Source organism: Ornithorhynchus anatinus, chromosome 7 (assembly GCF_004115215.2).
Source record: "Ornithorhynchus anatinus isolate Pmale09 chromosome 7, mOrnAna1.pri.v4, whole genome shotgun sequence".
Lineage (NCBI taxonomy): Eukaryota > Metazoa > Chordata > Mammalia > Monotremata > Ornithorhynchidae > Ornithorhynchus > Ornithorhynchus anatinus.
In genome coordinates this window covers 61021829-61035912 of record NC_041734.1, presented here as the reverse complement: position 1 = coordinate 61035912, position 14084 = coordinate 61021829, and the positions used below count along the sequence as shown (strand labels likewise).

General features: G+C 47.8%; 1 protein-coding gene across 22 annotated transcripts in view; it reads right to left on the bottom strand.

Annotated features, from left to right (window-relative positions):
- NFASC (neurofascin) overlaps positions 1-10618 on the bottom strand; it is a 105853-nt gene extending 95235 nt beyond the window's left edge. For 7 of the 22 annotated variants that reach the window (XM_039912715.1, XM_039912717.1, XM_039912718.1 and 4 more), the window contains exon 1: positions 10475-10559. The gene's annotated coding sequence lies outside the window, so the exon portion shown is untranslated. The other 15 variants (XM_029068706.2, XM_039912708.1, XM_039912710.1 and 12 more) reach the window with 5 other exon arrangements.
- Between the last annotated feature and the right edge of the window lie 3466 nt (positions 10619-14084).

Below are 14084 nucleotides of genomic sequence, written 5' to 3'. Positions count from 1 at the left end.
AGATGCAAGGAAGCTCCATGGATATGGGCAAAACCCAGGATTAACCACCATGGAAACAAGCACCAGTCCAGGGCCCAACAGAAATCAGCCAGGAGCCAAATGGAAATAGAATCGCATCTGGATTAGGCACTTTGGACATTTAATGTACCCACAATATTACTTGGGCTTAATGGAAAAAAATTTATTTAGAGATTGCTTCTCTACTTGTAAACTGGTTGGGGATGTGTTATGCCTTTTTATATGTCTGTGGCCTGCTTAAAACTGTAATAAGCTCCTAGAGAGTAGGGATTGTGTGTTTTATTCACTTTCTATGCCGAACAAAATGGATACTTAATAAAAGCTTATTGTCGATGATGGTTTGTTTTCTTGAGACTTTGGGAGAGTGCAGGGTTAAGATACACTGCATTAGCTACTGGCAGATGCTGGTGTTCACCGGATCTGAGATGTGAGGGGCAAGAGAAGAGAGTGTGGGGGGCTAGATAGGATGTACGGGGATAGTATAACAAATATGGGGAGGAAAAAAAGGGGCATGAATCCTCAGGTATAAGTCTGGGGAAGATGGTGAGACCAAGAAATTTACCAAAATTAGTCCTATGCTGCAAGAGGGACAATTTCTGTGCTAGGGTCAGGTAGTCCCATTGGTCTCTTTGGCCTCCACCCATGGATAAATTTCACTTTCAGAGGTGTCATCTTCAAATCCAAACCAACATGCACACAATTTTCATAATTCTAATGCACTACTGGGCTAAAAGAGACCCATGTCTGTGGCTGAAAACAGGGTAAATCTAGGGACCAGATTTCATGCTACTTCACATACATCTGCATGCCAATTTTAATAAATTTATACATTGCATCTGAAGGTGACAGTTCCAGGTAAAATGAAATGAATGAACAAGCCCGTGATCAAGGTTACAGGGAAAGGAGGGCTTGTGGGACGGGGAACTGACTTGCCTGCCTGTCGTCTCTCCGGCCTCCCGATGGAACACACCTACGGGAGTCCCTCCCCCATCCAGGAGGGAGTCTGAGAGACAGTATCGACTTGGGATGGAGGGGCTGAACAAAGGGAAATAGGAACATTCCTCAGCGGCGAGGCAGCTCCTCCGGCAGACTGAGTTGCGGTCCAGTGGTTATAGCAGCATGCTGATGATAAATTGCCAATTAACTCACCATTAAAATTTCATTCCTCGTTCTCACATTTCCTCCTTCCCCACCCTGAAAGCAGAGCTGCCTGGGGAGCTCCAATCCAGGGCTGGAACCCAGACACACAGCAGGTCTACTCCCGCAGGAGTCATTGCCTGGGCCTCTCCTTGGTCAGCTGTCCATCTGCTGAGGGACTGCCGTCCCTGGGGAAGGACAGCTGGGACCTCCGACAGGAACCCATATGTTCAGAGCTGTCAATCAGGCCATGGACAGGAGTCAAGGGTCAGGGAGGCAGAGTCTTGGGGGAGAGGAGGTCAAGGTTCACCTATTCAACAATTCTCCAATTGATCATGGCAACAATAGCAAATGCTAATGTCTAATGATTTCATCTTCCCAGTAAGGAAAACAAATCTTCCTCCCCCTTTCGGAAGAAGAGCCCAGGCTGGGAATGACTCTCTGGCTGACTTTTTTTTGGTACATGGTACTTGTTAAGCGCTTACTGTGTGCCATTCAGTCAGTCAATTGTATTTATTGAGCACTTACTGGGTGCAGGGCACTGTACTAAGCACTTGGGAGAGTACACTACAACAAAAAACAGATACATTCTCTGCCTGCAATGAGCTTACAGTCTAGAGAGACTGTGCTAAGCTCTGTCACCCACCTCCTCAAAAATGTCCGGCGGTTGCCTATCAACCTCCGGATCAAACAAAAACTCCTCACTATTGGCTTCAAAGCTCTCCATCACCTTGCCCCTTCTTACCTCACCTGCCTTCTCTCCTTCTACATCCCAGCCCGCACACTCCGCTCCTCTGGTGCTAACCTTCTCACTGTGCCTCGTTCTCACCTGTCCTGCCGTCGACCCTTGGCCCACATCCTACCTCTGGCCTGGAATGCCTTCCCTCCTCAAATCTGTCAAACTATCACACTTCCCCCCTTCAAAGCCTACTGAAGGCTTACCTCCTCCAAGAGGCCTTCCCAGACTAAGCTCCCTTTTCCTTAGTCTCCCCTCCCCTCCACCTCACCCTGAGTCACTCCCTCTGCTCTAACCCGCCCAGCACTTGTGTACATATGTACATAGCTATAATTCTATTTTATATTAATGCCCGTTTATTTGTTTGACATGTTTATGTCTATAATTCTATTAATTTATATTGTTGCCTGTTTACTTGTTTTGATATCTGTCTCCCCGCTTCTAGACTGTAAGCCCAGTGTGGGCAGGGATTCTCTCTCTTTATTGCTGAATGGTACTTTCTAAGTGCTTAGTACAGTGCTCTGCACACAGTAAGCGCTCAGTAAATATGATTGAATGAATGAATGAATGAATGAATGGGGTATATACAGGCTAATCAGGTGGACACAGTCAGTTCTTGTCCCACATGGGGCTCACAATCTTAATCCTCATTTTACAAATGAGGGAACTGAGGCACGGAAAAGTGAAGTGACTTGCCAAGGTCACATAGTGGACAAGTCATATAGTGGACAAGTGGCAGAGCTAGAATTAGAACCCAGGTCCTTCCTGAGTTCCAGGTCCATGCTCTATATCCACTAGACCATACTGCTTCCCTTGCTTTGGGGAGGAAATCATCTTCAGGATTTGTCCAGAGTTTTATAAGCAGTCACTTGCCAGAGATGGGCCAATAGAAAAGAAAGTGGATTTCATACATGGTACTCTCTGCTTTGTTCTTCACCTCCTCCAGGGGCAGAACGAGGTGAAGCAAGAGGAAGCAGACATTAGGTTGCAGCAAGAGGAATTTAGGTAAGACAGAGGGAAACGATTCCTGAATTGATTTAGGCGGAAAGGCCCAACCCTTCTCTGCGAAATTCAAAATTCCAGGGCAAATCCACTATTTCTCCCAGAACCGATTCCTTTTTGCCACAGCTGGATAGAATGTTCCCGGTGGCCTTAGGCTGAGATCCTCGGTTTTTGAGTTAACAGATGGCAAACAGCCTGTTTTGAGTAGAGCATCACAGACAAAGAACAGGACAGGATCTCAGTCCGGACCCTGCGAGCTGCCTGTCCCAGTAACTAGAGGAAGAACTGTGGGAGACACTAGGAAGCAACAGCTTCTCTCTTAATAATAATAATGGTATTTGTTAAGCATTTACTAGGTGCCGAGCACTGTTCTAAGCACTGGGTTAGCTATGAGGTTACCATATTGTCCCACGTGGGGCTCACAGTCTTAATCCCCATTTTACAGACAAAGTAACTGAGGCACAGAGAAGTTAAGTGACTTGCCCAAAATCACACAACTGACAAAAGGCAGTTGGGATTAGAACCTATGACCTCTGACTCCCAAGCCTGTGCTCTTTCCACTAAGCTACACTGCTTCTCTTCCGATAGTTGATTCATTCATTCAATTGTATTTATTCAGCGTTTACTGTGTGCAGAGCACTGTACTAAGCGCTTGGAAAGTACAATTCAGCAACAGATAGAGACAATCCCTTCCCAATAATGGGCTCAGAGTCTAGAAGGGGGAGACAGACAACAAAGCAAAACAAGTAGACAGGCATTAATAGCATCAAAATATATTTATAGACATATACTCATCATTAATAAAATAAATAGAACAATAAATATGTACAAATACACACAAGTGCTGTGGGACGGGGAAGGGGGTAGAGCAGAGGGAGGGAGTAGGGATGATGGGGAGGGGAGGAGGAGCAGAGGAAAAGGGGGGCTCAGTCTGGGAAGGCCTCCTGGAGGAGGTGAGTTCTCAGTAGGGTTTTGAATTGAAGGGGGGAAGAGAGCTAGTTTGGCAGATGTGAGGAGGGAGGGCATTCCAGGCCAGGGGTAGGATGTGGGCCAGGGGCCGATGGTGGGACAGGCGAGGACGAGGCCCAGTGAGGAGGTTAGTGTCAGAGGAGCAGAGTGTGTGGACTGGGCTGTAGGAGAGAAGGGAGGAGAGGTAGGAGGGGGAAAGGTGATGGAGACCTTTGAAGCCAATAGAGAGGAGTTTTTGCTTCATGCGAAGGTTGATAGGCAACCACTGGAGATTTCTGAAGAGGGGGGTGACATGCCCAGAGCATTTCTGTAGAAAGATAATCTGGGCAGCAGAGTGAAGTATAGACTGAAGCGGGGAGAGACAGGAGATTGGGAGATCAGAAAGGATGCTGATGCAGTAATCCAGTTGGGATATGATGAAAGACCGTACCAACAAGGAAGCACTTTGGATGGAGAGGAAAGGGTGGATCTTGCCGATGTTGTAAAGGTGAGACTGACCCCTGGCCCGGTTAGGAATTTAACCTCAAGGCTCCCAGAGGGTAACTTACTCTTTCCTCAGGTGCCATTCAGAACCAGCTCTTCTGCCCTTTGAGCAGAGAAGCAAAGGCCATACTGTCTGTCCCTCTGCCTTTGGAAATGCCCAAATCCAACCCACTTCAAATGGATGAGAATCCTGTCAGCTTTTGAACACTATCAGATGAGCTAACTATACACCTCTCTTGGTCATTACCTGCTACAAAATTCCTCATGTCTAATTTAAATACCTCCTGTTATGATTTAAATCCACTTGTTCAGTCCTCACTGAGGAAAGGAAACAACTGGTCCCTACCCATTTTTTTAAATGGTATTTGTAAAGTGCTTACTAAGTGCCAGGCAATGTGCTAAGGGCTGGAGTACCTACAAAATCATCAGATTGGATACAGTCCACGTCCCACTTGTGGTTTATTGTCTTTATCCCCATTTTCCAGATGAGGTAATTTAGGCACAGAGAGGTTAAGTGACTTGCCCGAGGCCACACAGCAGGTTTTGGAGGTGCCTGAATTAAAACCCAGGTCCTCTGACTTTCAGTTCCATGCTATTTCCACTAGGCCATACTGCTTCTCTACCCTTTGTGTGCTAAACCTTCAGAGGCTTGAAGTTCAGCATTAAGTCACCCGTTAAGCTTTTCCCTCATCACGTCTGACTCCAGAGTACCATACAAAACATACCTTTTGGTTTTCATTTAACTTCCTTCTAAAACCACTGTGGAAGGCCGTGCACTGGCCAGCAAAACAAGGGAAAACTCTAGACTTCCAAACCCCACAAGTCAAATGATCTGTGGCGAAAAATAAAAACCAAGAATGGGTTATGTGGCTCCTGACCACCAGAGTCCCCTTGTAATTAGCTTCTTAAACAGTACTAAGCACTGGAATAGATAGAAGTTAATCTGGTCAGACAGAGCTGCTGTCCCACATGGGGCTCACAGCCTAAGTAGGAGGAAAAAGAGTAGCAGCGATGCTTAATGTGAGAGGGGGGCACTGGGGAAATTTGGGCTCCTCCCAACTGAATTTCACCCCCTTCAGTCTACTGAGACTGTCTTCACCCCAAAGACCATCTTCCCGCCAAATCTTCTCTTCTGTCCCAATACTCTTGACCTTTCCGCCACACAATGATAACAATAACATCTGCTGAGTTTATGTTCCAAGCACTATACTAAGCACTGCAGTAGATACAAGAGAAGTCAGACTCTTTCCCTGTCGCACATGGGGCTCACAATTTAAGGAGGAAGAAAAGATACTGAATACCTATTTTACACGTGTGGAGAAGTGAAATAAATTGCCCAAGTTCACACAGCAGGCAAGAGGTGGATCAGGGGTTTAGAAATGGCAGCTGTGGACCCGGGGGTAGAGTGAACATCAAGTGCTTAAGGGTACAGATCCAAGTGCGGAGATAACATAGAAGGGAGAGTGAATAGTGTGGGGAAATTGAGAGATGAGTCAGGGAAGGCTTCTTGGTGATGCTTTTTGAGTAGTACTTTAAAGGTGGGACAGGTGGTGGTCTGTCAGACGTGAAGGCGGAGGGAAGCCAAAAGGAAGAACACGGGCAAGGGGTCGGCTAGACTGTAAGCTCGTTGTGGGCAGGGAATGTATCTGTTTACTGTTGTACTGTACTCTTCCAAGTGCTTAATACAGTGCTCTGCATTCAATAAATACGATTGACTGGCAGAATCAAGGTACACTGAGTAGGTAGGTGCTAGAGGAACAAAGACTGCGGGCTGGTTTGTAGGAGGAGAACAGCAAGGTAAGATAGGAGAGGGAGAGTTGGTTGAGAAACAGAAAATCAGCCAGACTTTACCAGCTGAGGAAGCTGGGCACTTGGGAAGAGATGTTAATTTTGGGGACTTTCCTCCAAAGCTCTGTCTGGGGCTCATCCAGTCTGCAGGGGCAGGCGCACAGGGTAGAAGCAGGCTGGCACCAAATCAAATCCATTCAGGTCTAGGCAAGCTTAGACAGTTCTCCCAAACCCAACATTCATCACGGGCTTCTTTCATCTGTTGCCCGACTGCTCTGACTCTACTGACAGATCCCAGCTCAGCAGGAGAGACAAAACAAAGATGATTTAAATCCTTATTTACCTTTATGCTTACTGCTTTTGCTCTCCTGAAAGTGATTCTGGAGGAAGTCCCCAGCTCTGGAGTAAGTCCCCAGAGGGAGTTTCCCAGCTCTGGAAGGATTCCCCTGCTTGCCACAAAGATCTGTTTTAAGACAAAGATGTCTATGGCCACTAAAGGATGCTGCATGAACAATTCAGCTATGCTATGCAGTAAATCTTTAAAGAATTTGGAGTTCAGGGGGCCAGACCCCACATTTTGTGCAGATTGCATTTTCATTCGATTGTATTTATTGAGTGCTTATGGTGTGCAGAGCACTGTACAGAGCGCTTGGAAGAGTACAATACAACAATAAACAGATACAGTCCCTGCCCACAACAAGTTTACAGTCTAGAAGGGGAGACAGACAATATAAATAAGTTACAGATACATAAGTGCTTCAGGGCTGGGAGCGGGGGAAGAATGAAGGGAGAAAGTCAGGGTGAAGCAGAAGGTAGAGGGAGAAGAGGAAAGGTTGGCTTAGTCAGGGAAGGCCTCTTGGAAGAGATGTGTCTTCAATAAGGCTTTGAAGCAGCATGGCCTAGTGGATAAAGCACTGGCCTGGAAGTCAGATGGACTTGGGTTCTAATCCAAATCCATCACTTGTCAGTTGTGAGACTTTGGGCAAGTCATTTAACTTCCCTGCGCCTCAGTTACCTCATCTGTAAAATGGGGACTGTAGACTGTGAGCTCCATGTGGAACTCGCATCTACTCCAGTGCTTAGTACAGTGTCTGGCACATAAGCATTTAAATACCATTAAAAAAAAGATAGTCATACTAGATTTGGTGAAGGTGTGTGAGGACTGGTCCTAAAATTTGAGTGATTGTGTGACTCCACTCCCTTGTGAACCAGAGGAGAAACTTGATCATTATGATGGTCCAAGGTGGGGTTGCGGTACCAGATACTCAGGCACACGTGATGTTAACATGTGTCATGCAACTTTATTTGACAGTTCTTCTGAACCTACAGTGATTTGCATCAGGGACGCCTGAACCCCAGCTCGCTTTGGCGCTTCTGCATCTTCCTCCTGGGTCCCCCTGGACACGGGCCCTGCTTCCAAGCCGTGGAATCTAGCGACACGAGCCCGGACCGAGGGCACCCAAATTAAAACTCCGGGATACCTAGGAGATGGGTAACATAACCAGACAGGGGGTGGCCCAGTTGGAAACTAGAACGTCCAGGAGAAAACCAGGTAATTGGCCACCATATTCCGCAGAGTTCCAAGTTGATCCACCTCCTCAAAGGTCTAATTTAGCCTTCAGAACTCAGGCGCCTGACACGATTTGGTTCACAGTCCTGCTCAGTTTCACACTGGTCCTCAGAGGGGGTGCCGGGGTGGGGAAAACAAGGCTGTCAAAGCTCTGAGAGGTTGTGGGACTTGTCCTGGCCCACCCAGCCAGATCCAAATCCCAAGGAGTCACCCAAGTCTCACCCCCAAGCTCCAGGGCCCAAAAAGTGATGTTTGATCCTCTGGAGAAGAAGTAAGGAGCAAGGGGAGGAGAGGAGGACCAGGGCAGCCAAAGTGACACCAACACTGGCCGACGGCTAGGCAGACTCCTCTGGGGCTCCAGGGTCCCCGATATTCCTGGGCCTGGAATCCAAAGGAGCCCCCGAGACTGCAACCACTGCCTGGTTTCCACTGAGCAATGCCAACAGCGATGGCGGGTAAGGAGGTTGAGCCCACAGTAAGGGAAGGGAGACAAAGGAGATAGTGGCATTTTGGAGCTCTGGAGCTCACTGTGAGCAGGGAAAGTGTCTACCAACTCTGTTGCATTGTTATATTGTACTCTCCCAAGCACTTAGTACAGTGCTCTGCACACAGTGAGCACTCAATAAATGCTACTGATTGACTGATGATGAGGTCAGATCTCTGTCCCCATAAAGGCTGCCAAATCTGTGCTCTGGGTCAACCAGATTTCAATCGATAATGCTATTTACTGAGCACTTACTGTGTGGAGAGCACTGTACTAAGCGTTTTGGAGAGAACAACAGAGTTGGGAGACGTTCCCTGCCCACAATGAGCTTACAGTCTACAGGATTTTTTTTAATGGTATTTAAGCACTTATTATGTGCCAGGCACTATACTAAGAACTGGATAGATATAAGCAAATCAGGTTAGGTTGTACATTGTCCTTGTCCCATGTGGGGCTCACAGTTTTAATCACCATCTTACTGATGGGGCAACTGAGGCACAGAGAAGTGAAGTCACTTGCCCAAGGTCGCACAGCAGACAGATGCAGAGCTGGGATTAAAATCTAGGTCCTTCTGACTCCCGGGCTCCTGCTCTATCCACTAGGCCACTCTACCTCTTGATTTACACTAAGCCTGGAGAGACCAGCAAGAGGCTCTGTCTTAGGGGGCACGAGGGGCAACCAGTAGCTCCATGTGACTCACCAGACCTTCCAGAGAAGCCATTAGCTCTCAGAAGGGCTCAGAGCCACTTACCCTCTGCGTACCCTATCTCCATTCCAGAATGTCCTTCGAAACTGTCATAGGGATAGACCCAATCACCACGGAAACGAGCCTGACTCTGCACAGTTGCCAGTATAAACACTGTATACAAGTGGGCTGACCTGGCCCTGGGGATTTGGGGAAGTCTGTGGCCTTCCTTGCAGATCGACTCAGTGGCGGGGGGTGGGGAGGGTGCGTCTCTGCTCAAATTCACACTTAACCAGGACCAGCTGGTCCCGAGTGTCACTCCCTCCCTCTCCCCTAAAGAGTGGCAGTGCCATGGGGTCCTCCAAGGCCACAATCCCAGCGGGTAGGATGCCACCAACATGAACAGATTGTCAGGGGAACAAGTCTCCTCTTGCCAGTAAAGAATCCTAGTGGACTCCCTGGGAGTGCAGGAGAATGAAGTTTACCGAGTGCCAGCTGGGTCCTGCCTGCTTCATGGGAAAAGATGGTGTGTAGCCCAGGGAGGCCCTTTTCCCAGCATTGAATTCACAGCCGGAGTCTCTGCCGCACCCCACGAATCTCTCCAACCATGCTCTCTGCCAGACTGGCAAAGCCATCTTGAGCTGCAATGGGCACCTCGCTCCGCACCACCCGAGGAGGCTTGTCAAGTTCAAATGATCTATCGGCTGTCCAGATTGAGTTCCTACTCTATGCAGAACACTGAAACTAAGTACTTGGGAGGGTACAACAGAGGTAGGAGACACATCCCTGTCCTCAAGGAGTTTTCAGTCTAGTGGGCGAGGCAGAGTCCGAAATAAAATACAGGAGGGAAGCAACAGAGTTTAAAAATATGCATTTGAGCAATATGGGGGGAGAAGGGGTGAATACTAAAGTTCTTAGGTGTCATGGAAGCCCTGACACGGCAAAAAAGGCATGAGGGGATGGGATAAAGGGTGAAGAGATGAGAAATCAATCAGGACAGGCATCCTGGAGGAGATGTGCTTACAGTAGAGCTTAGGAGATGAGGAGAGCAGTGGTCTCCTTGTTGGCCGTTATAGTATACTTTTCCAAGTGCTTAGTACATTGTTATGCAACATAAGCACTCAATTAATACAATTGATTCATTGGAACTGCAGAATGTGAAAGAGGAGGGAGTATCAGGTAGGAAGGAGGGTGTGAGCAAGAGGTTGATGGTGAGAGAGATGAGAACACGAAAGAAGCAGCATGGCCTAGTGGAAAGAACACGGATCTGGAAACGAGAGGGCCTGGGTTCTAATTCCGTCTCCGCTACCTGTCTGGTGCATGACTTTAGGTGAATCACTTCATTCACCTGTAAAATGGGAATTAAATCATCCTCTGTCTTACTTAGGCTATGAGCTCCATGTGGGGCAGGGACTGTGTCCAACCTATCAGATCTATCAAAGGACATAGTACAGTGCCTGACACATAGCATGAGTTTAACAAATACCATTAAAAGAAAAAAAAAGAGTGATTTCAAATTCACAGCAAGGAAGGCATCTCCTCTCCTGCATCTATTCTCCCCACCTCTCCCACCCCCAACTCCCCAATTCAGTAGAATGGCACCTTTGTGAGCAGTTCAGTGCCAACCCAGAGTGTGGGCACATAGAGCCAGCATGGTGATATCTATGCCCAGAGTGAGGAGATGGCGTTCCTCGGACTTGCCTGCTTCCCGGTCTCCGCTGCACACGCCACTCCACTGGGCACCAAGGGGCGTCAGCCACAGCTACACTGCACGTGCGGGCAAGAAAATGTCAACATCTGGATGACTCGGGCTGCCAGTCTCTACGAATGTCTGGTTTCTTCCCCTGAAAACAAATCAAAAATCATCCAGTTAGGTGTGATGGATTTGCACTTGGGTCTGAAAAATGAAATAACCCTCTCCTTCTCTTCCAATCCCACCACCCTGCTGACTGCCACCAACACCAAGACATGACCACCATCACCACAGATGCCCCCACCATGCCTAGTGGATTTTTTTTATGATATTTATTAAGTCTTTACTACAAACTGCCTGCCCACCGTGGGCAGGGATTGTCTCTTCATTGCTGAATTGTACTTTCCAAGCACTTAGCACAGTGCTCTGCACACAGTAAGCACTCAATAAATACGATTGAATTAATATATGCCAGGCACTGTTCTAAGTGGAGGTGTAGATACAAGATAATCAGGTTAGACTCAGTCCCTACCCCAGAGGGTGCTCACAATCTTAATCCCCATTTTACAGTAGAGGTAACTGAGGCACAGAGAAGTGACTTGTTCAAGGTCACACAACTGACAAGTGGCACAGCTGGGATTAGAACCCAGGTCCTGACTTCCAGACCCACGCTCTATCCACTAGGCCACACTGCTTCTCGTGTTCTGGCAGAATAACCATTGTGGAAGAAAAGTTTCTGTAATCAGAATGAAGCGGTGGCTGAGGGTAGATTCAGATGCACGACATTTTAGTGGGCCAAGGAGAGCTTGGGTGTGTGTGTCCAGAGTCTGGGCTGGAAGATCATTATGGGGACATGGAACACACCTGCTAATTCTGTTGTATGGTACTCTTTCAAGCACTTAGTACCGTGCACATAGTAAACGCTCAATAAATCCCATTGATTGGACATCTGAGGTGGAAGGAAGGCACGGTAGTCTCAAGAGATCCTCCACCAAGAACCTCTGTCCCATCCAGTCAAATATGAGAGCTGGTTGAGGTCCAGGTAGGCTGAATGCCATCTCTCCCCCTGCCCCTGCCCTGCCAAATTGGCACAGGCTCACTTGCGCCTGTGGTCTTCTCTGGGGGTCGGCAGTGGTGGGCCAGGGAGGGAGGGAGGAAGGGAGGACAGGGAGACCGAGGAGCCTGAGGCTGGCAAAGACTGAGAGCCCTGCTCCGAGCCCGGCAGAGTGCTGAAACTTCTTCCGGATGCCACAACTGCTCTCCAAAGGCCAAACTTGGCATTTGTGCTGCCACCGGGTCACTGGTAGTTCAGCAGCTGCTGCAGGGAAGAGGAGCCAGAAATGACTTTGTTGGGGTGAGGGAGGTCCCAGGGAGGAGAGTTAAAGCCGATCAACTAGAAGCAGCTTGGCCTTGTGGATAGAGCCCGGGCCTGGGAAGCAGAAGGACCTAGGTTCTAATCTCTGCTCTGCCACTTGTCTGCTGTGCGATCTTGGCTAAGTCACTTCACTTCTTTGTGCCTCCGTTACTTCATCTGTAAAATGGGAATTGATACTGTGAGTGCCATGGGGGACACGGACTGTGTTGAACCTGATTAGCTTAGTACAGTGCCTGGGATATAGAAAGTGCTTAAACTCCATAAAAAAACTCATCAATATTTGCTGAATTCTTACTTTGTGCAGAGCACATACAGTGCCTCTAGACTGTAAGATCTTTGTGGGCAGGGCACATACCTGATAATTGTTTTAGTGGACTCTCCCAAGTGCTTAGTACAGTGCTCTGCACACAGTAGTACTCAATAAATAAAATTGACTGACTTAAAGAACAATATATCAGAATTAGTAGACACATTTCCTGCCTAAAAGGAGTTTCCAGCCTAGAGGAGGACATAGACAATAAAATAAATCACAGATACATGTATAAGACTGAGAGGACCTTGGACTTTCTTCAGAAACTGTTCCCGCCCAACTCAACAGGTTTGTCCTTGACCTTGAAATCTCCTTCGCCCATTATAGAAAAATGGGCCCAGGACAGATGAAATTCTTGGCCTCAGACTCCACAGATTCTAGCCAGGTTCCCCTTTTAACTACTTGCTCTCTCCTCCCACTCTGCCTTGACTCAAGCTCTCCACTCTGCCCATATAGGCCTACTCATCGTTGCCAGATTTAATGAGCTCAACAAATGCGGCTGTTTGTGATGGCGGACACACACCCCCTCCATGTTAAAATAGGGAGTGGAAGCTGGGGAAAACAGCTTCAGGAGCTTTTTGTGGGGCTGATGCCCATTCCCAGGCCATGAACATGGCTGGAAGGACGAGAACCTCAGATGTCTTCGGGGAGAGCCCACGCAGCCCGTCAGCCTCTCTTTTCCTCCAACTCTGGAAATCTGAGTGCGGAGCATTTGGCTTTTGGTCTTTGATTTAGAGCCAGTTTCTGCCTGATGTGGAAAAGGGCATCTATTTCGTTTCATCCCCCTTGGTTCTCATCTGAGGGTTTACTCCTACCATCCAGGCTTCCAGGACTACTGTCCGATGTGGGAAACTGAGCAGAGTGGTCACCCGCATCCTGGTTAAATGGCATGTTCACTGCGTAACAGTACTTCATTCATTCATTCAATCTCATTTATTGAGCACTTACTGTGTGCAGAGCACTGTACTAAGTGCTTGGGAGAGTACAATACAACAAAAAACTGACATTCCCTTTCCCCGACGAGCTTACATCGCTGACAACGTCTCATAAATATCATCCTCTCTACTGGAAACTCACTACGGTCAGGGAACATGCCTGGTAACTGTGCTGTAGTATACTCTCCCAAGCTCTTAGTACTCAATAAATACCATCGATCAATCAATGAATGGTATCTGCACTTAGTAAGTGCTCAGTAAATACCATTCACTGATTGATCGATGGTATTTATTGAATCCTTACTGTGTACAAAGTACCGTAACAGTAGTTGGCACACTTTCCAGCAGGTTCAAACTCCACTTTTAGTCCACTCTGCCCATTTAACGCACTCGATACCAGTCAGAGCAACCGGACCTGAGAAATGCCCACAAGGAATCATCAAAAGTACTCAGGACCTTACCTCCCCCAATGCAAACAGAACTTAGAAGTACAGTTTGGTGTTTGCCCTCCTCGCTATCTATCCACAGAACTCACTCAGCTGTAACACCCAGGTGAGAAGAGGCATGGCCTAATGGAAAGAGCACAGGCCTGGGATCCAGTGGACCTGAGTTCTAATCCCAGCTCTGCCACATGTCTGTGTGACCCATTTCACTTCTCTGGGCCTCGGTTGCCCCATCTGTAAAATGGAAATTAAATCCCACTCCCTTCTATTTACACTGTGGGCCCCATGTGGGACAGGGACCGAATCCAACCTGACTGACCCCAGCATTTAGAACTGTTTGGCACATAGTAAGCACTTAACAAGTACCATAAAAAAAATGAAACACTTCCTCCATAATTATGTTGGGGGCTTCCTGGGCTTAGTGCCAGGATCCATTCTAGCGTGGAATCCAGTTGG